Source organism: Xyrauchen texanus, chromosome 28 (genome assembly GCF_025860055.1).
Source record: "Xyrauchen texanus isolate HMW12.3.18 chromosome 28, RBS_HiC_50CHRs, whole genome shotgun sequence".
NCBI classification, from domain to species: domain Eukaryota; kingdom Metazoa; phylum Chordata; class Actinopteri; order Cypriniformes; family Catostomidae; genus Xyrauchen; species Xyrauchen texanus.
The window spans coordinates 886,834-914,284 of NC_068303.1; the positions used below are offsets into that span (position 1 = coordinate 886,834).

At 41.6% G+C, this 27,451-nt stretch overlaps 1 protein-coding gene and 1 pseudogene across 2 annotated transcripts in view; both read right to left on the bottom strand.

The window, feature by feature from the left end:
• LOC127621861 (MAM domain-containing glycosylphosphatidylinositol anchor protein 2-like) overlaps positions 1-27,451 on the bottom strand; it is a 286,776-nt pseudogene that overhangs the window by 124,957 nt on the left and 134,368 nt on the right.
• Positions 1-27,451, bottom strand: part of LOC127621889 (mitochondrial basic amino acids transporter-like) — a 236,701-nt gene that overhangs the window by 22,212 nt on the left and 187,038 nt on the right. The gene's annotated exons all lie outside the window — the stretch shown is intronic.

A 27,451-nucleotide genomic window follows, 5' to 3' on the forward strand; every position in this document is an offset into this window, starting at 1 on the left:
TGGAATTTTGTTATGAAATTGAAATGTGTAAATCTTAAAAATAAGTTAAAATATTGATTTATTTTCGGAGAGACTGTTAAAAGAACATTACAAGTTACGGTCAGCCGACAGTATTTGTGGCAAAATGTTAATTAGACAAAAACTTATTTCGATGCGTCCCTCGTTTATTTAATTAAAAAAGTGGAGTGGTGGTGGTGTAGTGGTCTAAGCATATAACTGGTAATCAGAAGGTTGCTGGTTTGATCCCCACAGTCACCACCATTGTGTCCTTGAGTAAGGCACTTAACTGGTCATCAGAAGGTTGCTGGTTCGATCCCCACAGTCACCACCATTGTGTCCTTGAGTAAGGCACTTAACTGGTAATCAGAAGGTTGCTGGTTTGATCCCCACAGTCACCACCATTGTGTCCTTGAGTAAGGCACATAACTGGTCATCAGAAGGTTGCTGGATTGATCCCCAGTCACCACCATTGTGTCCTTGAGTAAGACACATAACTGGTCATCAGAAGGTTGCTGGTTTGATCCCCAGTCACCACCATTGTGTCCTTGAGTAACACACTTAACTGGTAATCAGGAGGTTGCTGGTTTGATCCCCACAGTCACCACCATTGTGTAACTCCAGGTTGCTCCGGGAGGATTGTCCCTTTAATAAGTGCTCTGTAAGTCTCTTTGGATAAAAGCCTCCGCCAAATGCATAAATGTAAATATAAAAGAAAAAAAGAAAATAAATAAAGATTGCGGTTCCAGTGGGGCAATTCCAATGAAATAAGTGTATTTTAGCTTTAATGGACTGGTCTAATTCACTATAGCCACAAGATGTGTTAAAATCAGGGATACAATAATGTTACAGTGTTTACTGGTGATAAGTTGCAATATTTAATTTAACTTGAAACTGATACGGTTATTAAAAGATGTTATCACACTAAAATCATGTTAACGTATATTGTTTACATTTTGTGGCTAATCTTTTAAAACAGGGAGTATTTTAATCTCATTTGACCCCGTGTACACATGCGTGGACATTGTATTTTGGCTTCGCTATACGCAATGCATAATTTAATTTAATCTGACTGATCTCAGTTCAGGAGAATCTGTGCTGTCAGCAAAGGGTTAAACTTTCAAATGCACAGAGTCATGTGACCAAACAACATGGCGCTGACCACAGCAGAGTTTGTGTTTGGGAGAAACAGCAACAAAACTACATCTAGTAAGAAACCTGGGAGCAAGGGAGCATCCTATAGCTCTCTATAACTGTTCTGAGACCAGTGCAGACAGACAGCACACTGGAGGTTAAGTCATGCACTAAATAGGGAGCAAGGGAGCATCCTATAACTCGTATAACTGTTCTGAGACCAGAGCAGACAGACAGCACACTGGAGGTTAAGTCATGCACTAAATAGGGAGCAAGGGAGCATCCTATATCTCTCTATAACTGTTCTGAGACCAGTGCAGACAGACAGCACACTGGAGGTTAAGTCATGCACAAAATAGGGATCAAGGGAGCATCCTATAGCTCTCTATAACTGTTCTGAGACCAGTGCAGACAGACAGCACACTGGAGGTTAAGTCGTGCACTAAATAGGAAGCAAGGGAGCATCCTATAGCTCTCCTATAACTGTTCTGAGACCAGTGCAGACAGACAGCACACTGGAGGTTACGTCATGCACTAAATAGGGAGCAAGGGAGCATCCTATAGCTCTCCTATAACTGTTCTGAGACCAGTGCAGACAGACAGCACACTGGAGGTTAAGTCATGCACAAAATAGGGATCAAGGGAGCATCCTATAGCTCTCTATAACTGTTCTGAGATCAGTGCAGACAGACAGCACACTAGAGGTTAAGTCATGCACAAAATAGGGATCAAGGGAGCATCCTATAGCTCTCTATGCAGTTAAGTGTGTTCACTCCTAAAATCTAATCAAAAGTTCAGTTTCAGGCTGCAGATGATGTTTGGACACTCAATGATCATCAGTTCATAGATTCAACATTTATAATATTTTATTTGAACATGATTGACAGTGATTGGATGATGCTGGACGTTACTTTGTATCTGAATAAATTATGATAATTTATGATGTAATGTCTGTAACTTCTCATAAATATGAATAATCACTTCTGGACACTTAATAAACGATTAGATAAAAAATATTTGACTTTCTATAGTTTGATATTATTTAAAATGTCACAACTTAGTCCCGCTGTCCACATATGAGGACATCAATATTTAGGAAAACTAATGGAATGGAAAATGCACATAGCAGTCATGTAGGCGTCTTAGGAGGTTAACGTTTCAGGATCGGCCCCATTCTAATCACTATATTTTAATAATTGATGGATAAGTCCATATTTTTTTTTGTGGTAATCAACATTATCCCACAAATGCTGTCGACTGAACTTCACTTGTGCTGAACATTTTAAACTCATCTGTGCATATCTGCTAAAAATTATTAATTTAGTCAATTTACACTCATATAGACACAAACTAAAATACACAAAACTATGTTCTTACTGCTGTTCCAACTTCTAAAACCAAAAAAAGCACGAAAATTAATTAAAAAAATGGTTAAAATCGTACATCATGCTAGCAGCTGCCGGTAATATCAGCTTATAATGTGAGCTCAGATGCATACTTTAATAATCCACAGAAATATATGATATTACATTTTGAACGTGCTGTGATTTTAGACACACTAAACATGATTTCAGTAACCCTTATCATTATAAGACATAAAGTATGATTTCTACAAAGCTGCTTTGAGACGACTGCAATTTGTGTATTGTAAAAAACGGGTAGTCAAATATAAATGGCCGATGGAATACGGTGTACAGTACAGGGAGTTTGAGTAATGGCACCAAGACGAGGAGTGACAAAGGAACGAAAGTTAAATCTGCTGCCAGAACCATTGAAACCTGCATGATGGAGATTCTCACATTTCACTCAAAGTCTTTGAACTGAAGCTTCATTTTGAATTCAAGCCGTCCCTCCAAAGAGCACCAGAGAACATCCTCCGTTCTGATGCTGTGAGACCGGCAGCGCTCCGTATTAATTCAAAGCCGAGCTGAGGGTGAAATGATAATGATTGTGTGGTGCAGAGAGGAATTGGGCTGCACGCTGCTAAAAATAGCATCACATCTCTTCACGTGCTGCAGCACTATTCGGGGCATCACAGCTTCTTGAGCGTTTATTTATTTACGAATGAACTCTTCTGTTCCTGCAATCCCCGTTCATTCATGATCCGTCAACGCAGTGCACAGAAGCATATTTAACATGACAAATACTGCAAACAGAAGGTTGTGCCTCAGTAAAGAGGTCTGTAAATGGTCGCAAACACATTTTACTCATAACTAAATCAGAACTTTTTATTTATAATAAGCGCCTCGCCTACTTGAGACACCGAGGCTGTCTCTCGTTTGGAAGGCTGCGTCCTCCGGAGGTCACGTGTCGGCCGCATACGTCATCGAGGCTTCAGAAAAGCGAGCAGGACACTCCGAATGCAGCCGTCGAATGAGACCTTTTCACAGGAATTCGGAGGATGCATGAGGTGTATCCTTCACGGGCACTCACAACCCACGATTCTTTGCTTTGCCAATAACGCCAATTTGCCCGTAAATATGATGTTCATACGCAAGGAAAGTTAAATCCCAAGTTGAAGTACCTCAGTAGGTGGGTGCAGAGTATATCATATGTGCAGTTATATTCATATAGAATTCAAATAAAGAATTATAGACTAAAAGTACGCCTGTTACATACATTTTCTTTTGTCTTTACGTCACTATAACGCTCTGTGGCAGTGGGGGTGTGGTCAAGTGCCCGTCCGGAGAGAGGGAAGTGGTAAGGGCACTTACACCTGAGCTAAATTATGTCCAACACCTGTCTCTAATTCCAGTGTCTAACTGTGGACAGATGAATATCTAACGGCCACTTCTAGTGAGAGTACCTATAGTACTAAATCACCTCCATTTATAGACAGTTTGTCTAACTGTGGACAGATGAATATCTAACGGCCACTTCTAGTGAGAGTACCTATAGTACTAAATCACCTCCATTTATAGACAGTTTGTCTAACTGTGAACAGATGAATATCTAACGGCCACTTCTAGTGAGAGTACCTATAGTACTAAATCACCTCCATTTATAGACAGTTTGTCTAACTGTGGACAGATGAATATCTAACAGCCACTTCTAGAGAGAGTACCTATAGTACTAAATCACCTCCATTTATAGACAGTTTGTCTCACTGTGGACAGATGAATATCTAACGGCCACTTCTAGTGAGAGTACCTATAGTACTAAATCACCTCCATTTATAGACAGTTTGTCTAACTGTGGACAGATGAATATCTAACGGCCACTTCTAGAGAGAGTACCTATAGTACTAAATCATCTCCATTTATAGACAGTTTGTCTAACTGTGGACAGATGAATATCTAACGGCCACTTCTAGAGAGAGTACCTATAGTACTAAATCATCTCCATTTATAGACAGTTTGTCTAACTGTGCACAGATGAATATCTAACGGCCACTTCTAGAGAGAGTACCTATAGTACTAAATCATCTCCATTTATAGACAGTTTGTCTAACTGTGCACAGATGAATATCTAACGGCCACTTCTAGAGAGAGTACCTATAGTACTAAATCATCTCCATTTATAGACAGTTTGTCTAACTGTGGACAGATGAATATCTAACGGCCACTTCTAGAGAGAGTACCAATAGTACTAAATCACCTCCATTTATAGACAGTTTGTCTCACTGTGGACAGATGAATATCTAACGGCCACTTCTAGAGAGAGTACCTATAGTACTAAATCACCTCCATTTATAGACAGTTTGTCTAACTGTGGACAGATGAATATCTAACGGCCACTTCTAGAGAGAGTACCTATAGTACTAAATCATCTCCATTTATAGACAGTTTGTCTAACTGTGGACAGATGAATATCTAACGGCCACTTCTAGAGAGAGTACCTATAGTACTAAATCATCTCCATTTATAGACAGTTTGTCTAACTGTGCACAGATGAATATCTAACGGCCACTTCTAGAGAGAGTACCAATAGTACTAAATCACCTCCATTTATAGACAGTTTGTCTCACTGTGGACAGATGAATATCTAACGGCCACTTCTAGAGAGAGTACCTATAGTACTAAATCACCTCCATTTATAGACAGTTTGTCTAACTGTGGACAGATGAATATCTAACGGCCACTTCTAGAGAGAGTACCTATAGTACTAAATCATCTCCATTTATAGACAGTTTGTCTAACTGTGGACAGATGAATATCTAACGGCCACTTCTAGAGAGTACCTATAGTACTAAATCATCTCCATTTATAGACAGTTTGTCTAACTGTGCACAGATGAATATCTAACGGCCACTTCTAGAGAGAGTACCTATAGTACTAAATCATCTCCATTTATAGACAGTTTGTCTAACTGTGGACAGATGAATATCTAATGGCCACTTCTAGTGAGAGTACCTATAGTACTAAATCACCTCCATTTATAGACAGTTTGTCTAACTGTGGACAGATGAATATCTACTGGCCACTTCTAGAGAGAGTACCTATAGTACTAAATCATCTCCATTTATAGACAGTTTGTCTAACTGTGGACAGATGAATATCTACTGGCCACTTCTAGAGAGAGTACCTATAGTACTAAATCATCTCCATTTATGGACAGTTTGTCTAACTGTGGACAGATGAATGTCTAACGGACACTTCTAGTGAGAGTACCTATAGTACTAAATCACCTCCATTAAGACAAATTTATACATAAATGCAGGTAATTCCAAAGGGTTCAAATACTTTTACTTCATACGGAAATAAATCTTCCGTCGAGTACCATAGTTATGTATCCTATCTGTAGGTTATAAATTATATCATTGATACATTTTATCATGTGCCACCAATTCACAAAGCAACATTCCTAAAATGTGTTACAATTACACGTACGACCTTTCACGGCTCATTGCTTTAATGAAACCTGTTAAATGAAAAATGCTAAACAATGCTAACATATATATATATATATATATATATATATCTGTTCTTCTCCTGCATAGATAAGGTTATAAATAAACGTTTTAGCTCACCTGTCGTATGCCGAGGCGGTAAACCATGATGCGATCCACAGCGTTCGGATTCATCTGTGTCCACTGTAATTTAAATCCGTAAACACGCGGTCTGTTCTGCCACAGCGGGCTGTAGGTGTCGTAGTAAAACTCAGGAGTGTATGCTTTACCTGCACAGAGAAAACACAATGGCACATTAATACATGATCATACACATTCCCATATTGATGGCACCTACTGGGTGTTTAGAAATACGTTTGCAACCTATTTTACGTCTGTAATTCTAAGTTTAACAGGATTTGAAAAATGAGAATAAAATGTAACGTGTCTCTGTATGACAAGTGGTTAAATTTTTTTTATTTAATGTTGACTTTGAAAAACAAACTAAAATTCAAAGAAGCAATTAGTATGTAAATCAACATTAAAACCATACAGTCAAACACTGCTTTCTACAGGAGATCTTCAGCACTGTTGCATGCAGCTGGTCATTGGTGGGAGAGTTATTGTCTGTGCGGCGAGCGCTGATAACACCACAGAGTTGTGGCTGTATTGACGTGCTGGAATGAAGTGTTCCTGATGTCTGTGAGCTAGCTCATAAACCCGCTGCAAGTGTTCATGTCAGCTGTGAGTTATTATACGACTGCAGAGGCCAGACCCTCCTAATGATGTACATATTTAACCTCGCGGGATGTTAAGAGGGCCATCTTTATCCCATCAGGAGTCTGTTTGAGCAATGTGGGTCTCTCCACAACAAAAATATGAGTGCAAAAACAAAGGAAAGATAAAAAAGCCCTCTGTAATTCAGCTCCTAATGTCTCAGGGGGAAACTAAGACCGTTCTGACGTAAAATATAATTTGGCTTTGGTTTGAGGTGACATTCAGATGTGCTGGACACCAAACATATAAATTACACTTGCGTTATGATGCTGTTATCATACTGTTTTTGAGGACAACAAATATGGTGAACATTTACATTGAGCTTTAAATAAAGACCACATAGCAATGCCCTTGCAACCATATTCCAACATCCTAGCAACTGTATAGCAACATCCTAGCAACCACCAACATCACCTTAGTGACCTGCATTGCAATGGTCAAACGACCACCCAGAACACCCTAGCAACCACATAGCAATGACCTTGCAACCATATTCCAACATCCTACCAACCATATACCAACACTCTTGCAACAATATGTAGCAACATCCTAGCAACCACACAGATCACCTTGGAGACCTGCATAACAACAACTGCCCAAAACACCCTTGCAACCACATAGCAACACCCTTGCAACCACATAGCAACACCCTAACAACAACAACATAGCAATGCCCTAGCAACCATATACCAACACTCTAGCAACATCCTAGCAACAACACAGATCACCTTGGTGACCTGCATAGCAAAGGTCAAACAACCACCCAGAACACCCTAAAAAGCACACAGCAACCATATACCAACACCATAGCAACAATATAGCAATATCCTAGCAACCACCTAGATCCCCTTACTAATCTGCATAGCAATGGTCAAACAACCACCCAGAACACCCTAGAAAGCACACAGCAACACCCTGGCAACCATATACCAACACCCTAGCAAGGAAATATCAACATCCTAGCAACCACCCAGATTACCTTAGTGATCTGCATAGCAACGGTCAAACAACCACCCAGAACACCCTATCAACCACATTGCAATGCTCTAGCAACCAAATTCCAACACCCTAGTAACCACCAGGAAAACCCTAAATGGTTAGACATCAGATTTTCAGAATAATTAGCAGTAAGAGAGGAGAGTTCATGTCTTTATAAATCTGACTCTCAACCAAAACATTACTTTTTTCAAGCATTGTTGAAGCTTGTGAATGGTTAAAACTTCTCAAGTGTGTAGCAGCAAATAACATGTTATTGTTCCAGCAGCTTTAAAAGCTCAATGTTCAATTCTGTGTAAGACTTGCAGAGAAAATCACTACTGTGAACCTTCTTGAACAGAGAGAGAGATGTGTGTAAAGGTGAATCAGAGTCTATTCTTCAACTCTATTCTTCAGTTTTACTCAGACAGAAGTGGTCAATAAATGGATGAATACTCTGAATGACGATGATTATCGGTTTTCAAAGCGATTTCTACCTTAAAAAAAAAAAAAAAAAAGAAGTTCTCCCTTCTCAAAAACTCCAGAGTTAATAATGAAGACTTATAAAAAAAAATAAAAAATTAGGAATGAATGCGACAACTACAACTAAATTTGAGCTAAATGTATTTTTATTTTAAGATTGATCTGTGAAATCTGCCTGTCTCTGTTTGAAGACTTGCTTTTAAAGCTACTTTCATCTCAGAAACATTTAATTTATCAGCTAATACTCTATATGAACTCTATATAAATGGATGAGCCAAAACATTATGACCACCTGCCTAATATGCGGTTGGTCCTCAGCGTGCAGCCAAAACAGCGCAGACCTACCGAGGCATAGACTCTACAAGACCCCTGAAGGTGTCCTGTGGTATCTGGCACCAAGACAGATTTGGAGGCCAGGGCAACACCTTGAACTCTTCAAGCTCCTCAAACCATTCCCGAACAATGTGTGCCGTGTGGCAAGGCGCTTTATCCTGCTGAAAGAGGCCACTCCCATCGGGGAATACCACTGCCATGAAGGGGTGTACCTGGTCTGCCACTATGTTTAGGTAGGTGGCACGTGTCAAATTGACGTCCACATTAAACCAAGAGTTTCCCAGCAGAACATTGCCCAGAGCATCACACTGCATCCACCGGCTTGTCTTCTCAAAGTGCATCCTGGTGCCATCTCGTACCCAGGTAAATGGCTCACACGTACACAGCCATCCACGAGATGGGCCATCGGACCAGGCAACCTGCTTCCACTGCTCCAAGGTCCAGTTCTAATGCTCGCGTTCCCATTGTAGGTGCTTTCGATGGTGGTCAGGGGTCATTATGGGCACTCTGACAGCAGGGTGCGATGCACTGTGTGTTGACACATTCCTCCCGTAACTATCAATAAAATGTTTGTGTCTTGTGCCACATTAGACCTTCTGTCGGTTCAGGCCACACGGAACAGCCTTCGTTGCCCTCGCACATCGATGAGCCTTGGGCGCTCAACTCCCTTTCGCCAGATTGTGGTTTGTTCCCCCTCAGACCACCGTCGGTAGGTACTCGCCACTACTGACCGGGAACACCCCACAAGCCTTACCGTTTCAGAGATGCTCTGACCCAGTCATCTGGCCTCGTTAGGAGATGATCAACGTTATTTGCTTCACCTGTAAGCGGTCATAACGTTTATGCTCATCTGTGTATATTTTATTAAAAACAAGAGAGGAGAAAAAAAACAGGCATGATGAAGGGATGCCGAGTGTTGTAAAGAGATGAATGTGGTGTCACGGCTCGGCATATGTCATGATGACACTCTACTGAGAGCTTTATTGATTACAGTCATACAATCTGAGAATGAACTTGAACTGATGGATGAATCTCATTATCAGAGGAAACTACTCGAGCCTTAAATTAAAGTCCCCCAAAAAACAAAAGCGAACAAAGCAGCATAGATGGGCATTTTAATACAAAACATCCTGTCTGGATACCACAAGCGGTCATATGTTTTAGTTTAGTCTATAAAGAACAAAAAAAATGCCAAGAATGGTTCTTGATAAGAAGAAGGTTTTTTTAGTGAACCTAAAGAACCTTTATGAATGGTCTTAAATAGATAAATGTCTAGCTTCAATGTCTGTATTTTTGACAGATTAAGCAATGGTAGGACTGGTGTCATCAAAAGGTTCTAGATTGGTGATGTTGAAGATGGTAAATGGTCTGTACTTATATAGCGCCTTTTTAACCTTAGCGGTATTCAAAGCTCTACACACACACACACACTCACACACACAGCTGCATGTAAGGTGCTAGCCTGCCATTGGGAGCAACTCGGGGTTCAGTGTCTTACCCAAGGACACTTCGGCATGTGGAGTCATGTGGGCCGGGAATCAAACCACCAACCCTGCCATTGGCAGCCGACCCGCTCTACCAACTGAGCCACAGCTGCCCCTAGAAGAGGTTTCTCATGAAACCAGACCTGCAGATGTCATCTCGCCTGGACTCTACTTCTGTTGAGCGGTCTAGTCTCCTGCTATGGCCGGCCAGCACCACAGGACACTTTCTGAATTGGGTTCAAAACAACTGACCAAGCCAAATCTCATGGTTTGCTGGTAGAACTGCAACTACCTTTTCTACCTCTACACAACATGATCACACAGGAGGTCGACGTGCTTCTACCGAATGTTCCAGTACCTTGACATTAACTATGTTTCAATCCAAAGATTTTTTTGGAAATGCAAATAATCGATATACTTTCACAAATATGACAAGATCCTACATCGACACGTCAAATGTCGACAAAATCTACTTATGAAGAGATGAGGAGACTAATTTCCTCAATTTAATTACATTCAATGACATTATCATTATGACATTATCTTTATTCTTGATGCAAGTGTTTCCAGACTGTTCCTGAGCCGGTAAAGATTATGGCGTCTTTTACCAAAATGCTGGGAAAAAAAACAGGTTATATTGATCTCTTTGACAAAAATACTGCAGATAACACTGGCTGTTGCGAGTGGACTAATGCAGTGTTTCTCAAGCATTTCATGCTATCAAGTGTTTATTTACACATGTAATAGAGAAAGCAGCGAGCGATTGTAGGGACAAATAAAATTACAAAAAGTGAACGGACTGCCCATATTTTTAATTCCAGAGTGTAATATAGAATTACAGGCTCACTAATGCCACCTGTTCTATTGTATTTTCCCATCAATGTCTTAATAATCCCAGATACTTTCGTTTGGGGGTCTGTGTATCTCAGTGAGTATTGACGCTGACTATCACACCTGGAGTCGTGAGTTTGAATCCAGGGCGTGCTGAGTGACTCCAGTCAGGTCTCCTTAGCAACCAAATTGGCCCGGTTGCTAGGGAGGGTAGTCACATGGGGTAACCTCCTCGTGGTCGCTATAATGTGGTTCTCGCTCTCTGTGGGGCGTGTGGTGAGTGACTCCAGCCGGGTCTCCTTAGCAACCAAATTGGCTCAGTTGCTAGGGAGGGTAGAGTCACATGGGGTAACCTCCTCGTGATCCCTATAATGTGGTTCTCGCTCTCGGAGGGGCGTGTGGTGAGTTGTGTGTGGATGCCGCAGAGAATAGCGTGAAGCCTCCCACATGCGCTACGTCTCCACGGTAACATGCTCAACAAGTCACGTGATAAGATGAGTGGATTGATGGTCTCAGACTCAGAGGCAACGGAGATTCGTCCTCCACCACGCGGATTGAGGCGAGTCACTACGCCACCACGAGGATTGGAGCGCATTGGGAATTGGCTGTTACTACCCTACTACATTTCGACGTAGTCTTCTGATGTGTGAATTTAAAATAATAAGTATTTGCAATAAGTAAGCTGGCCAATTTCAATAAATTACCTCAAAACTCCATTCTACACAAATGTGGGGACACAATTTGAGATATACTCAAAATTCTGTATGGAAACACCTCAAGAGCAGATTTCTTCTGCGCTAAATCAAAACTTATCCAACAAAGTGTTTTATTTTTTAGGATGGCGTCATCATGCATAACAGAACAGCGCAAAAATTGGATGGAAACGTAGTTATTGAGTCTTTCTGCCGAGTTACTGACAAGCACCATTTCCAAGCGGACATCTTTGCATCAGTTCAAGCGTGTTTACTATTGTTTGGATAGTGTGTACGCTACAGCAGCCTCAGAGACACGCGTTCTTATCACAGGAATCGCATTCACGGTCAATGATATACGTCATTCGGAGGTTGTGTTTTTCCTCTAAGAATTCGTTGTTACTGATAGTTGGGTGTAGGGTTGAAGTTTAGGTTGGGGTGTATGGTTAATAAAATACACATTAACTAGGAGTACGATTGGACATTTCAGTCAAAAACAATAACTGCTGCGGCCTCTAGGGTCAGTGATTTAAATTTCGGTAAACAAAGACTGAATTCAACTGAAGAACTTTTGACCCGCTGTTGCAGAATTCACGGTGAACTCAGTCTGGTGTAGGACCAGATTCATTCAACCCAGAGAACAGCACAAATCCATTTGGGAAGCCTTTGGAAGCCGGGGCAGATTTGAGGGTTAATCAGCCACTGGACGACCGCGTCTCTCTGAAGCGTTGGGGCCCATGCGAGTTTGGCATCGGCACCTCATGAGCAGATGGCAGAAATGGCAGCGCTTTGGAGAAATTATGATTTCTGAGCGATTGGCACATTACACTGTCTGCATGGAGCACATCACAGCAGGCGAGAGGGAGATCTGCTCAACACACCACTGATACTTGGAACTGGTCCATTTACAACAACCAGCAAAGCCAAAATCCATCGGACATAGAGCAACGAACCCGGAGTCTCACGGCGGTCCAGAACTCCTCAAAAGCTTGGATCAGTCCAGCTCATAGAAAGATCTAACAGACATCATCCACATCAGCCTCTCATATGCTCACGACAGGAAACGATGTTCCAACTCTGGAGGAACTGCAAAGACGTTTTAAGGAACAATTTACCCAAAAATGAAAAACCTGCCATTCTTGAACTCTTTATAACGACGTCACGTGTAGTTAATTGCTCATTTCTTCAGTCAGTTGGTGCTTGATGACGGTAGCTCAATCTGGCAGATTAAATTGGCTCAATAAATGGTGGAAACAAGAAACACAAAACTCAAACACACATGACAGGACATGGACAAATCTGTTTCTATTTTAAACAAATATTCAACATCTGTTTTCACTCCAATTATGAACTTCATTACAAATAACACTTATGGCACATTCAAATGTAAAAGCATAATTTAAAGACACTTAAAACACATTTCTATGTGAGATCAACTCAAACCTATACATCAATCTGTCTGTCTGTCTCTCTGTATTATCTATCTCTGTCTGTCTGTCTTATCTATCTGTCTGACTGTCTGTCTGTCCTATTTATCTGTCTGTATGACTGTCTGTCTAATCTATCTATATATCTGTCTGATCTATCTGTCTGTCTGACTGTCTTATCTATCTGTCTGTCTGACTGTCCTATTTATCTGTCTGTCTGTCTAATCTATCTTTCTTATCTATCTGTATGTCTGACTGTCTTATCTATCTATCTGTCTGACTGTCTGTCTGTCCTATTTATCTGTCTGTATGTATGACTGTCTGTCTAATCTATCTATATATCTGTCTGATCTATCTGTCTGTCTGACTGTCTTATCTATCTGTCTGTCTGACTGTCCTATTTATCTGTCTATCTATCTGTCTGTCTGACTGTCCTATTTATCTGTCTATCTATCTGTCTGACTGTCTGTCTTATCTATCTATCTATCTGTCTGTCTTATCTATCTGACTGTCTGTCCTATTTATCTGTCTATCTGTATGACTGTCTGTCTAATCTATCTATATATCTATCTGTCTGTCTGTCTTATCTATCTGTCTGACTGTCTGATCTATCTGTCTGACTGTCTGTCTGATCTATCGGTCTGTCTCTGTATGACTGTCTGCATGACTGTCTGTCTAATCTATCTGTCTTATCTATCTGTCTGTCTTATCTATCTGTCTGACTGTCTTATCTATCTGTCTGTCTCTGTATGACTGTCTGTATGACTGTGTCTAATCTATCTGTCTTATCTATCTATCTATCTATCTGTCTGTCTTATCTATCTGACTGTCTGACTATCTATCTGTCTGACTGTCTGTCTTATCTATCTATCTATCTGTCTGACTGTCAGTCTTATCTATCTATCTGTCTGTCTTATCTATCTGACTGTCTGTCTTATCTGTCTGACTGTCTGTCTTATCTGTCTGTCTGTCTATCTGTATGACTGTCTGTCTAATCTATCTATCTATATATCTATCTGTCTGTCTGTCTGATCTATCTGTCTGACTGTCTGATCTATCTGTCTGACTGTCTGATCTATCTGTCTTATCTATCTATCTGTCTGTCTGTCGCTGTATGACTGTCTGTATGACTGTCTGTCTAATCTATCTGTCTGTCTGTCTTATCTATCTGACTGTCTGTCTTATCTATCTGACTGTCTGTCTTATCTGTCTGTCTGTCTATCTGTATGACTGTCTGTCTAATCTATCTATCTATATATCTATCTGTCTGTCTGTCTGATCTAACTGTCTGTCTGTCTAATCTATCTGTCTGACTGTCTGATCTATCTGTCTGTCTGTCTTATCTATCTGACTGTCTGTCTTATCTATCTGTCTGTCTGTCTGTGTATGACTGTCTGTATGACTGTCTGTCTAATCTATCTGTCTGTCTGTCTTATCTATCTGTCTTATCTATCTGTCTGTCTTATCTATCTGTCTGTCTCTGTATGACTGTCTGTCTAATCTATCTGTCTTATCTGTCTGTCTGACTGTCTTATCTATCTGTCTGTCTGACTGTCTAATCTATCTGTCTTATCTATCTGTCTGTCTGTCTGTCTGTCTTATCTATCTGTCTGTCTCTGTATGACTGTCTGTATGACTGTCTGTCTAATCTATCTGTCTTATCTATCTGTCTGTCTGACTGTCTTATCTATCTGTCTGTCTGACTGTCTAATCTATCTGTCTTATCTATCTGTCTGTCTGACTGTCTGTCTAATCTATCTGTCTGAGAGTCAGTCTATCTATCGATCTATCTCCCACAGTGCCCTTCAAGAAAAAAACTGTTTGGAATTCGCCCGAAGTCTTACCAGTGACCAGGAAGGTGCAGCGTCCTGGCCCCGCCTCGTTGATGATGTCACAGGTGTACTCGCCGTAGCCCTCTCGTGTCAGGCTGCGTATAGTGTATTCTGTATCATCCCGCGAGTCAAAGTGTCCGGCGTGCAGCAGTCGTGAGCCCAGCCTCCACTCATAGCGCAGCACACGTGATGGATGCGCCCGCAGAACACGACAGTTCATCACCACTGGCCGACTCAAACCCTGCCTGACCTCCTGCCAGACGGGCTCCACCGTCGGCGGGTCTGTGCGGTGAGAGAGAGGGAGTTTAATTATATATTCCGTTCCCACACATTAACCAATACAGTTCCACAGAAATCACAATGTTTCCTTGTAACAGAACATGACCATCAAAATATGATTTCACTGCCATAAATCACACGTCACTGGAATGCAATAAAAATACAAGCATTATTTATAATCTTATTGTAAAATAATGTTTTAAAACACATTAACTAAAACAAATTAAACACCAAAGCTTGACACCAAAATAGATCTCATTTAAGAAATTATATTCTACACCTTTGCAGAATTTTATTATTACTTGCAATTTAAAAAATTAACTCATACGCGAACACAAACAACGAGCTGATCTTTGGTTTGATGTCTGATCTGTGCCTTCAACAGGCCACAGTTAGGGACTCATAATGACTGAAAATAAAAATTTAATTTCAAATTAAACAAAATTAAATGTTTTTTATCTGTATAATCCACCTAAATGGTTGTTTAAGCACTGCAGCAGGACTGCAGTCAGCAGCTGAAAACCCGATTTATCTAAGATTTATCACAATAGAGAACGAGTCAATGTAAACAAACAAACAAAATAATCAAATCATGCAAACTAAAGAAATTAAACCGAATAAAATAACATAAAAAACATGAAAACTAAAGAAATGAACAAACACATAAAACAACACACAAAATAAGGTGTAGTGGTCTAATGTACATAACTGGTAAACTGGTAATCAGAAGGTTGCTGGTTTGATCCCCACAGCCACCACCATTGTGTCCTTGAGTAAGACACTTAAAGGGGTCACGACATGAGAAACCAAATTTGCCTTGATCTTTTGGTATATAAGAGGTCTTTGTATCATTAAAACGTCCTGCAAGTTTAATATTTTAAGACGTCCTCCCCATTCTAAACGAATCATTTATTTAATCAAGCTGAAAATACAGCTCGTTCTGGATTCATGGTTAGAAGTGACGTGTCGGTTAGAAGTGACGTAACAGCGTTTGCATATGACCGCCTCCAGCACAAGATAACTACGCTTTAAGCGCAAGACAACTACGCTCATTTCAGTATCGCCGTCGCCTCACAAGTGTTCAGTCGATGGACAGCGAGCTCTGACAGAGACTACTTGTGCACAGGAAAATTACGATGCCACACAGATGTGCTGTTCCTGGCTGTGGTCAAACAAAACCTCTGAATAAGCTGCCGAAAGATCCAGGCGTCAGGGAAAAATGGATGCAGTTTATTTTTTGCGGACGTCCCAGTCACGGCAGTGTTAACTTAAGCGTTTGTTCTGTACATTTTAAGGATGACTGTTTTGAGAACAAATCTCAATATGATGCTGGCTTTGCCAGAAAACTGTTGCTCAAAGATAAGTCCGTGCCGACTATTCTGGGAACAACGACGACGCAAACTGTAAGTAATCTATTTTAAACTTTAAACTACTTTTTAAAGCGCAATTTCATTCATTATGAATAATCACAGTGTTTTTACTTAGTTTACTTGCATATTGTTCTGGCTGGAGGCGTCAATAATTGATACATAGGCACTGACGTTAGCCAATCATAACAGTGGGCGTTAACACTGAAGTCTTAAATGGAAAACGCCCCCAAAACAGACTGTTTGAATCAGAGGATGAGAAACAGGGTGGGAAAAGGTCATAAATCACTAGATTTTAAAAGTTTTTCTTAAAAAAAAATATATTAATACTATAATTGCACCTAAGGGAACATAATAATACAATAAAAAAAAACATGTCATGACCCCTTTAAACTCCAGGTTGTTCCGGGGGGATTGTCCCTGTAATAAGTGCACTGTAAGTCACTTTGGATAAAAGCGTCTGCCAAATGCATAAATGTAAATGTAATATGGAGTTATGATGACAATAAGCTGCATTTCAAACTGACCAGTGCAGACAGACAGCACACTGGAGGTTAAGTCATGTACTAAATAGGGAGCAAGGGAGCATCCTATATCTCTCTATAACTGTTCTGAGACCAGTGCAGACAGACAGCACACTGGGGGTTAAGTCATGTACTAAATAGGGAGCAAGGGAGCATCCTATATCTCTCTATAACTGTTCTGAGACCAGTGCAGACAGACAGCACACTGGAGGTTAAGTCATGCACTAAATAGGGCACAAGGGAGCATCCTATAGCTCTCCTATAACTGTTCTGAGACCAGTGCAGACAGACAGCACACTGGGGGTTAAGTCATGTACTAAATAGGGAGCAAGGGAGCATCCTATATCTCTCTATAACTGTTCTGAGACCAGTGCAGACAGACAGCACACTGGAGGTTAAGTCATGCACTAAATAGGGAGCAAGGGAGCATCCTATAGCTCTCCCATAACTGTTCTGAGATCAGTGCAGACAGACAGCACACTGGAGGTTAAGTCATGCACTAAACAGGGAGCAAGGGAGCATCCTATAGCTCTCTATAACTGTTCTGAGACCAGTGCAGACAGACAGCACACTGGAGGTTAAGTAGTGCACTAAATAGGGAGCAAGGAAGCATCCTATAGCTCTCTATAACTGTTCTGAGACCAGTGCAGACAGACAGCACACTGGAGGTTAAGTCATGCACTAAATAGGGAGCAAGGGAGCATCCTATAGCTATCCTATAACTGTTCTGAGACCAGTGCAGACAGACAGCACACTGGAGGTTAAGTCATGCACTAAATAGGGAGCAAGGGAGCATCCTATAGCTCTCTATAACTGTTCTGAGACCAGTGCAGACAGACAGCACACTGGAGGTTAAGTCATGCACTAAATAGGGAGCAAGGGAGCATCCTATAGCTCTCTATAACTGTTCTGAGACCAGTGCAGACAGACAGCACACTGGAGGTTAAGTCATGCACTAAATAGGGAGCAAGGGAGCATCCTATAGCTCTCTATGCAGTTAAGTGCGTTCACTCCTAAAATCTGATCATAAGTTCAGTTTCAGGCTGCAGATGATGTTTGGACACTCAATGATCATCAGTTCATAGATTCAACATTTATAATGGATCATTTTATTTGAACATGATTGACAGTGATTGGATGATGCTGGACGTTACTTTCAATCTGAATAAATTATGATCATTTATGATTTCTGATAAGAAATCTGACTTTCTATAGCTTGATATTATTATTACTTTTTCAAAAGTGGACTTTTTGCAGTTTTTCCCGATTTTGTATTCAATTATGAGGTTCAAATACTTAATTTTGGTGGCTTTTTATGCACTAATTTGTGCTGGATTATCTTGTCTGCTGGTATATTAACGAGCACGCTTTTTGATTCACTGATAATATTTTCTACAATGTTGTTAAATTGCTTACCAAGTATAACAATCGTACCCTGTTTGTCAGTCTTGAACATTTCAATATTCTGCGACAATGGCGCTGCTGTCTGCTTTCTCTTCGCGCCATTCTCAATATCCAGCTATATGTCGTTGGCCTCACTGATTTAGCGCGGTAAAATTTTATGTTCGACATCCGGTTTGGCAGATGTAAGGGACCGTCTGAAAACTCCCCTCACAACGGTAAAACACAGGAGATGTTCACTCATTCATTCAATTCACGTACGAGTTATACATGAAATAAACCTGTAAAATACATTTTCACATTCAGAATATTCTTATAACTTCCCAGAGGACAGACAGACACACTTCAGGTGATATTATTACAGTATTATCAATATACTGTATTAACACTTCAGTTTTGAAGATTCATGCTATACATCAATAACATCATTCTGTCTATTCCTTCCCATTAGTGCGCTACGATGTGGCCGGAAATGCGACACATACCTCCCTGTCAAAACTGGTTGAGCAGGACATGCAAGCATGCTTTTTGCATCCAAACACATCAAAGCTGTTGATTTGCTGAAGTTTATAATGTGAAGAGAACTGAAGCGCAGCTCTTCAATGAGTTACTAATGTGACTTTGTGGTGCAGATTAAAACCAAAAGCAATTGCTTGCAGCCCGCTGGCAAATGGCACTGCATGCGGTGAAAGCTACCTGAGAAAACCTGCAAAGAATGATCCGTATGCCAGAAACATAGGCCTGCAGAACGACTCTCTAATAGGGAGGAAATAATGACACCAGCACCTAACATGCTGTAACTCCCAATGTCAGCTATTATACAGGTGTAGATTAAACCCCCTAATGTGCCTTTGTAAGAATTATTCTGCTATTTCAGCTAACTGAAAATAACCCTCAGAGTGAAGCTTCACTTACACTTTAAATAACATTCCTTTGCAATCCAAAGAAACGAAAATGAAAGAAACACAAAACAAAACGTGCAAGGCAAAAAATGAAACGAAACACAAAACATGTAAGCCAAAGAATATAAACTGAAAAAACTAAATAGAAGAAACAAACAAAACAAAACAAAATATACAATTCGAAGAAACTACATTTACATTTATGCATTTGGCAGACGCTTTTATCCAAAGTGACTTACAGTGCACTTATTACAGGGACAATCCCCCCGGAGCAACCTGGAGTTAAGTGTCTTACTCAAGGACACAATGGTGGTGACTGTGGGGATCAAACCAGTGACCTTCTGATTACCAGTTAAGTGCCTTACTCAAGGACACAATGGTGGTGACTGTGGGGATCAAACCAGTGACCTTCTGATGACCAGTTAAGTGCCTTACTCAAGGACACAATGGTGGTGACTGTGGGGATCAAACCAGTGACCTTCTGATTACCAGTTAAGTGCCTTACTCAAGGACACAATGGTGGTGACTGTGGGGATCAAACCAGTGACCTTCTGATGACCAGTTAAGTGCCTTACTCAAGGACACAATGGTGGTGACTGTGGGGATCAAACCAGTGACCTTCTGATTACCAGTTAAGTGCCTTACTCAAGGACACAATGGTGGTGACTGTGGGGATCAAACCAGTGACCTTCTGATTACCATTTAAGTGTCTTACTCAAGGACACAATGGTGGTGACTGTGGGGATCGAACCAGTGACCTTCTGATTACCAGTTAAGTGCCTTACTCAAGGACACAATGGTGGTGACTGTGGGGATCAAACCAGTGACCTTCTGATTACCAGTTAAGTGCCTTACTCAAGGACACAATGGTGGTGACTGTGGGGATCAAACCAGCAACCTCCTGATTACCAGTTAAGTGCCTTACTCAAGGACACAATGGTGGTGACTGTGGGGATCGAACCAGCAACCTTCTGATGACCAGTTAAGTGCCTTACTCAAGGACACAATGGTGGTGACTGTGGGGATCGAACCAGCAACCTTCTGATGACCAGTTAAGTGCCTTACTCAAGGACACAATGGTGGTGACTGTGGGGATCGAACCAGCAACCTTCTGATGACCAGTTAAGTGCCTTACTCAAGGACACAATGGTGGTGACTGTGGGGATCGAACCAGCAACCTTCTGATGACCAGTTAAGTGTCTTACTCAAGGACACAATGGTGGTGACTGTGGGGATCGAACCAGCAACCTCCTGATTACCAGTTAAGTGCCTTACTCAAGGACACAATGGTGGTGACTGTGGGGATCGAACCAGCAACCTCCTGATGACCAGTTAAGTGCCTTACTCAAGGACACAATGGTGGTGACTGTGGGGATCGAACCAGCAACCTCCTGATGACCAGTTAAGTGTCTTACTCAAGGACACAATGGTGGTGACTGTGGGGATCGAACCAGCAACCTCCTGATTACCAGTTAAGTGCCTTACTCAAGGACACAATGGTGGTGACTGTGGGGATCGAACCAGCAACCTTCTGATGACCAGTTAAGTGCCTTACTCAAGGACACAATGGTGGTGACTGTGGGGATCGAACCAGCAACCTCCTGATGACCAGTTAAGTGTCTTACTCAAGGACACAATGGTGGTGACTGTGGGGATCGAACCAGCAACCTCCTGATTACCAGTTAAGTGCCTTACTCAAGGACACAATGGTGGTGACTGTGGGGATCGAACCAGCAACCTTCTGATGACCAGTTAAGTGCCTTACTCAAGGACACAATGGTGGTGACTGTGGGGATCGAACCAGCAACCTTCTGATGACCAGTTAAGTGCCTTACTCAAGGACACAATGGTGGTGACTGTGGGGATCGAACCAGCAACCTCCTGATGACCAGTTAAGTGCCTTACTCAAGGACACAATGGTGGTGACTGTGGGGATCGAACCAGCAACCTTCTGATGACCAGTTAAGTGCCTTACTCAAGGACACAATGGTGATGACTGTGGGGATCGAACCAGCAACCTTCTGATGACCAGTTAAGTGCCTTACTCAAGGACACAATGGTGGTGACTGTGGGGATCGAACCAGCAACCTTCTGATGACCAGTTAAGTGCCTTACTCAAGGACACAATGGTGGTGACTGTGGGGATCTAACCAGCAACCTTCTGATGACCAGTTAAGTGCCTTACTCAAGGACACAATGGTGGTGACTGTGGGGATCGAACCAGCAACCTTCTGATGACCAGTTAAGTGCCTTACTCAAGGACACAATGGTGGTGACTGTGGGGATCGAACCAGCAACCTTCTGATGACCAGTTAAGTGCCTTACTCAAGGACACAATGGTGGTGACTGTGGGGATCGAACCAGCAACCTTCTGATGACCAGTTAAGTGCCTTACTCAAGGACACAATGGTGGTGACTGTGGGGATCGAACCAGCAACCTTCTGATTACCAGTTCTGTGCTTTAGCCCACTACACCACCACTCATTATAAAACTAAACTGAAAAAAATAAATAGAAGAAACAAACAAAACAAGCAAAACATACAATTCAAAGAGACTAAAATGAAAGAAACACAAAACAAAACTTGCCAGCCAAAAAACAAAGACAAAGAAACTAAATTGAAACACAAATCAATACGTGCAAGCTCTTGTATGCTACGGCAATAAATCAGTATGATCTGATTTAAAGATTGTAATTTATTTGAACCCTTTAAGCTGAGATCAGTTGAATCCCACTTTGGGGAATAAAAGTGCCAATTTCCTTCCCAAACAGCTAAATCTGTACATTACTCCAAACATTTGGCCACCAGTGTATCTCTGGGTGTAAATAAGGCAGCTCCAACAAACTGCTTTTGTTTTGTTTCAGTCATCTCAACTAGATCTGAGAAAATTGTTGTGTCACTCCGACAAAGAAATCAAAAGTTATAGTCTAACAAAAATAAATTTTTCCAAAAACATCACCAAACAAATAAAAGATAATAATTGTACATAAGAACTAATTACACATGCAAACACAACAATGACTAAAGGTTTGCATAGCATGCACACATGATTTTAGTCATGAGATTTCACAGAATGAGTTTCATTCTGTGTCATTTGAGTCATCATTGAGTCTGTGTCGTGTATTTGGCGCCATCTCCTGGTGGTCATATGTAACATTGTGCTTCATGTGGATTATCTAATGATCTATACATCTGATTATCTTGTGTGTGGACTCCATTGAAAGATAATCACAGACTCTAAATAATCATATGTGATGTTTTGTTCTGTTCATTAAATTTTTTTAGGGGGTTAGGGTTAGCAAAATAAGTGAAAACCTGGCAAATAAGCAACACCAACATAATTGTCAAAGACATATATTTAACTATTACTCACTATATTTTCCTCTGTGAGTAAAACTAATCAGCTGGTTGTATTTTACTCTTTGAGATCTTTCCAACAACATATGACACATGAATATTTGATCAGTTTGATGTTTTTTACCGATTATAATAATATGTACAGTGCAAAATTATTAATAAATAATAAAACGTAAATAAAAATGACCAGTTTTGGTCATAATGTCTTCATGCATTGTAAATTAGAACTTCTAATCTTTCAAACGACACCCAGTTTGTCTTGGTCAAGACTGCAGTTATTAATATTTTGACAATTGTATTTTTTTCTCCAGAGCTTAAAAGGTTGAATCAACACCATTTGATCAATCACTTTTGTATAGAAATATAAAACGCTGTAGAATGCTCCAATCTGATTTGTTGACAGATGTTGATGAAGTACGTGTATGGTTCACATTATGTAAATTTTCTGGAACATGGAATGACGTGCACTAGCCCAAATATGCAGTAACAGAACACACTGCATGAGAAACTATATCCTACAATGAATATGCCCAACCTCATTTTCCATTTCCATGTGATGAATGAACTGAAATGAAGATCAACCCCAATATTTAACGATGCAAAATAACCACATTTCCCAATTCTGCTAAATAAGAGAAAGAAATCAGCACATGAAAAATGCATTGACAAGATTTAATGATATTTTCCAACAATGAGGGTCAATTCAACCATTATTGACCACAATTTACTAACAATCATCCTAGCCATATTTCAATTAAAGATGCTGCAAGCGATATTAGCCGTTCCACTTTCATGAGACTGAGCCGTTGGATTAGCCACGCCCCTCTTTCCAAATCCCCACACACCAAAGAAAACAAATGAGCTTTATTGAGACCGGCATTGTGCAGAAACGGTTGTTTAAAATAACAGCAGCAAAATGGCGCCCTCAGCTGGCAACTGTTATTATAAAATGGCATAAAAATGGCATTAAGCCTCAATAATTAAGTGCAACTGGGGTCTGGGTATCTCAGCGAGTATTAACGCTGACTATCACACCTGGAGTCGTGAGTTTGAATTCAGGGCGTGCTGAGTGACTCCAGCCAGGTCTCCTTAGCAACCAAATTGTCCTGGTTGCTAGGGAGGGTAAAGTCACATGGGGTAACCAAATTGGGCTGGTTGCTAGGGAGGGTAGAGTCACATGGGGTAACCAAATTGGGCCGGTTGCTAGGGAGGGTAGAGTCACATGGGGTAACCAAATTGTCCGAGTTGCTAGGGAGGGTAGAGTCACATTGGGTAACCAAATTGGGCCACTTGCTAGGGAGGGTAGAGTCACATGGGGTAACCAAATTGTCCCGGTTGCTAGGGAGGACAGAGTCACATGGGGTAACCAAACTGGCCGGTTGCTAGGGAGGGTAGAGTCACATGGGGTAACCCTTTTTGGCCCGGTTGCTAGGGAGGGTATAGTCACATGGGTTAACCAAATTGGCTCGGTTGCTAGGGAGGGTAAAGTCACATGGGGTAACCATTTTTGGCCCGGTTGCTAGGGAGGGTAGAGTCACATGGGGCAACCAAATTGGCCCGGTTGCTAGGGAGGGTAGAGTCACACGGGGTAACCAAATTGGCCCGGTTGCTAGGGAGGGTAGAGTCACATGGGGTAACCAAATTGGGCCAGTTGCTAGGGAGGGTAGAGTCACATGGGGTAACCAAATTGTCCCGGTTGCTAGGGAGGATAGAGTCACATGGGGTAACCAAATTGTCCCAGTTGCTAGGGAGGGTAGAGTCACATGGGTTAACCAAATTGGCCGGTTGCTAGGGAGGGTAGAGTCACATGGGGTAACCATTTTTGGCCCGGTTGCTAGGGAGGGTATAGTCACATGGGTTAACCAAATTGGCTCAGTTGCTAGGGAGGGTAGAGTCACATGGGGTAACCATTTTTGGCACGGTTGCTAGGGAGGGTAGAGTCACATGGGGTAACCAATTTGGCTGGTTGCTAGGGAGGGTAGAGTCACAAGGAGTAACCAAATTGGCCGGTTGCTAGGGAGGGTAGAGTCACATGGGTTAACCAAATTTGCCCGGTTGCTAGGGAGGGTAGAGTCACATGGGGTAACCAAATTGGCCCGATTGCTAGGGAGGGTAGAGTCACACGGGGTAACCAAATTGGGCAGTTGCTAGGGAGGGTAGAGTCACATGGGGTAACCAAATTGTCCCGGTTGCTAGGGAAGGTAGAGTCACATGGGGTAACCAAATTGTACCGGTTGCTAGGGAGGGTAGAGTCACATGGGGTAACCAAATTGTCCCGGTTGCTAGGGAGGGTAAAGTCACATGGGGTAACAAAATTGTCCCGGTTGCTAGGGAGGGTAGAGTCACATTGGGTAACCAAATTGGGCCAGTTGCTAGGGAGGGTAGAGTCACATGGGGTAACCAAATTGTCCCGGTTGCTAGAGAGGGTAGAGTCACATGGGGTAACAAAATTGTCCCGGTTGCTAGGGAGGGTACAGTCACATGGGGTAACCGAATTTTCCCAGTTTCTAGGGAGGGTAGAGTCACATGGGGTAACCTCCTCGTGGTGGTGATTAGTGGTTCTCTCAATGGGGCGTGTGGTGAGTTGTGTGTGGATCGTGGAGAGTAGCATGAGCCTCCACATGCTGTGAGTCTCCGCATGTCATACACAACAAGTCACGTGATCAGATGCGCCGATTGGCGGTCTCAGACGCGGAGGCGACTGAGACTCGTCCTCCGCCACCCGGATTGAGGCGAGTAACCGCGCCACCACGAGGACTTACTAAGTAGCGGGAACTGTTCGTTACAAATTGGGGATAAAAAATAAATAAATAAAAAAATCATGCAAAATTATTGACAGGTCAAAAGCATCAAAGATAGCAGCCCGTGGACACATTTTTGATATCGGTTTGTAGAGTCTACAGCTGTCACATATCTTACAGGATGAAGGAAAATTCTTTGCATGTCTTTCCATGAAAATCATCATCTGAGTTATACGCTTGAATCTAAATGCAGAACAACATTGTATCTTTGGAGATTAAAAAGTAATTTGAAACTAATTCTGATTGCACAAAATCCTGCAAAACTTTCTCATTATTTCATTCATTTGTGCTCCTCAGATGACTCAAATAATACTGAAGCTTTCTGAGAGCAAAATCCTTGAATGCAGCGAGACCGGTAGAATCGAATGTTGAACACACAGGCCAAACCCATTCACACGTTTCAACTCAAGAAAGCCATTCTCCTTATTTTCACACTTTCTGCACAATGACTCACCAGAGACGCTTTCTATCTTAGTGTGAACTCACACTTCAAATCCACAGCCAGTAATGTCTGCAGCTCACCTCTTATTACCAGAACATTTACACAGCATGACAGCATCGAATATAAGCCTTCCCATCAAATCTCTGCAGATGAATCCCTAATTACAGTCAGCATAAAGTATCTAGTTGCTAATTAGGTGTTTGTCTGTTTGTGAATGGCACACGTATGAATGGATTTTCAACATACTAATAAATGAAGCATACAGCTGCGTCTCTTTAATAACACCCTCACACTGAGAACCGTGTGTATGGCGGCAGCGATCCAATATAATTTGCATGCTGGGAATCTTTAAAGAGCATTCCTCCCTTCAGCTGAAGAACACGTGGACGAGTGTTTGCCGCTCAGAGCGGCTCTTGAGTTCTGTGCTATTGAAAACCAGCCGTACTTTTCACTAAATGCTCGTGGAGTATGCAAGCCCGGCTGCTTCGGATGAACAGATATTGACATTCGGAGAAAATGGAAAGACCTCGTGTGAGGAGATGATGGTGGTATTTGGAAAATTCTTGCAGGCATTTCAAAACACAGTGAAAAACATCAGTGTGTTTACATGTCAAACAAAACATTGATAACTATTAATAAACATTTGAATATACATTTACATGAGTTTTGAAAAGTTCTGGTTTTCCGCGGTCTGTACGTCAAAATGAAAACACACATGTGAACTTTGAGCTGACAAAACACCATTATAAGGTCAATTTAACCAAACATTAAAATTCAGACATAATGTTCTCACAATCACATGACTCCCTGTCTTTTGAGTATGTAGTAGACATCGAAGTATGTGGTGATTTTTCGATCACATGTCACTTAAAGGGATAGCTCACCCAAAAAAGCTAATTCAGTCATTGTTTACTCACCCCTGTGTTGTTGTAACCCTACATGACTTTCTTTCTGTCTCTCAACACAAAGGGGGAAATTGTGGATAAATGTTGTGCTCAGTGATGTCATACAATGGCAGTTTATGGTGACCAACTCTTCAAGCTTCAAAAGGACACAAAAGTATCATTCAAACATCTAATTAATTATTCATGAGACTCATGATTGTTATAAAAGCACACGATAAGATTTGCTGAGAAACTGAAATCTGATGTGTTATTTAGTGAAGATGTTCAGTGACCGTTGATCTCCTGTGTGCGTTCATGATAGGACACGAGAGCAACAGTTCACACAGTCCCCTTGTGTCATTGGGGCGTTCAGCTAAAACACGCTTTTTTAAATCTAAAAACAGGTATGTGGAGCGGAGGGGCGGGCCGAATATCGCGTAACCGGTCCCCAATCGGCCTGATGAGGCGATGAGGGATAAAGGCGTTTGGTGACGATGGTTCGAGAGAGAGAAAAAGCTCACTCACCATTTCTCACCCTCGCGTGGTCCTCGAATACTCCTCCACACTCAGGCGGACTGACAGCCGCTCCAACCCCGGCTAGGCGGATTCAAACCTTCGACCCCCAGTGGGCAGAACGCCCCTCTGCTTTTCTGGCAGCAAATGGGGACACTCCTCCGCCCCTGGCAGCGGCCCTACCACTC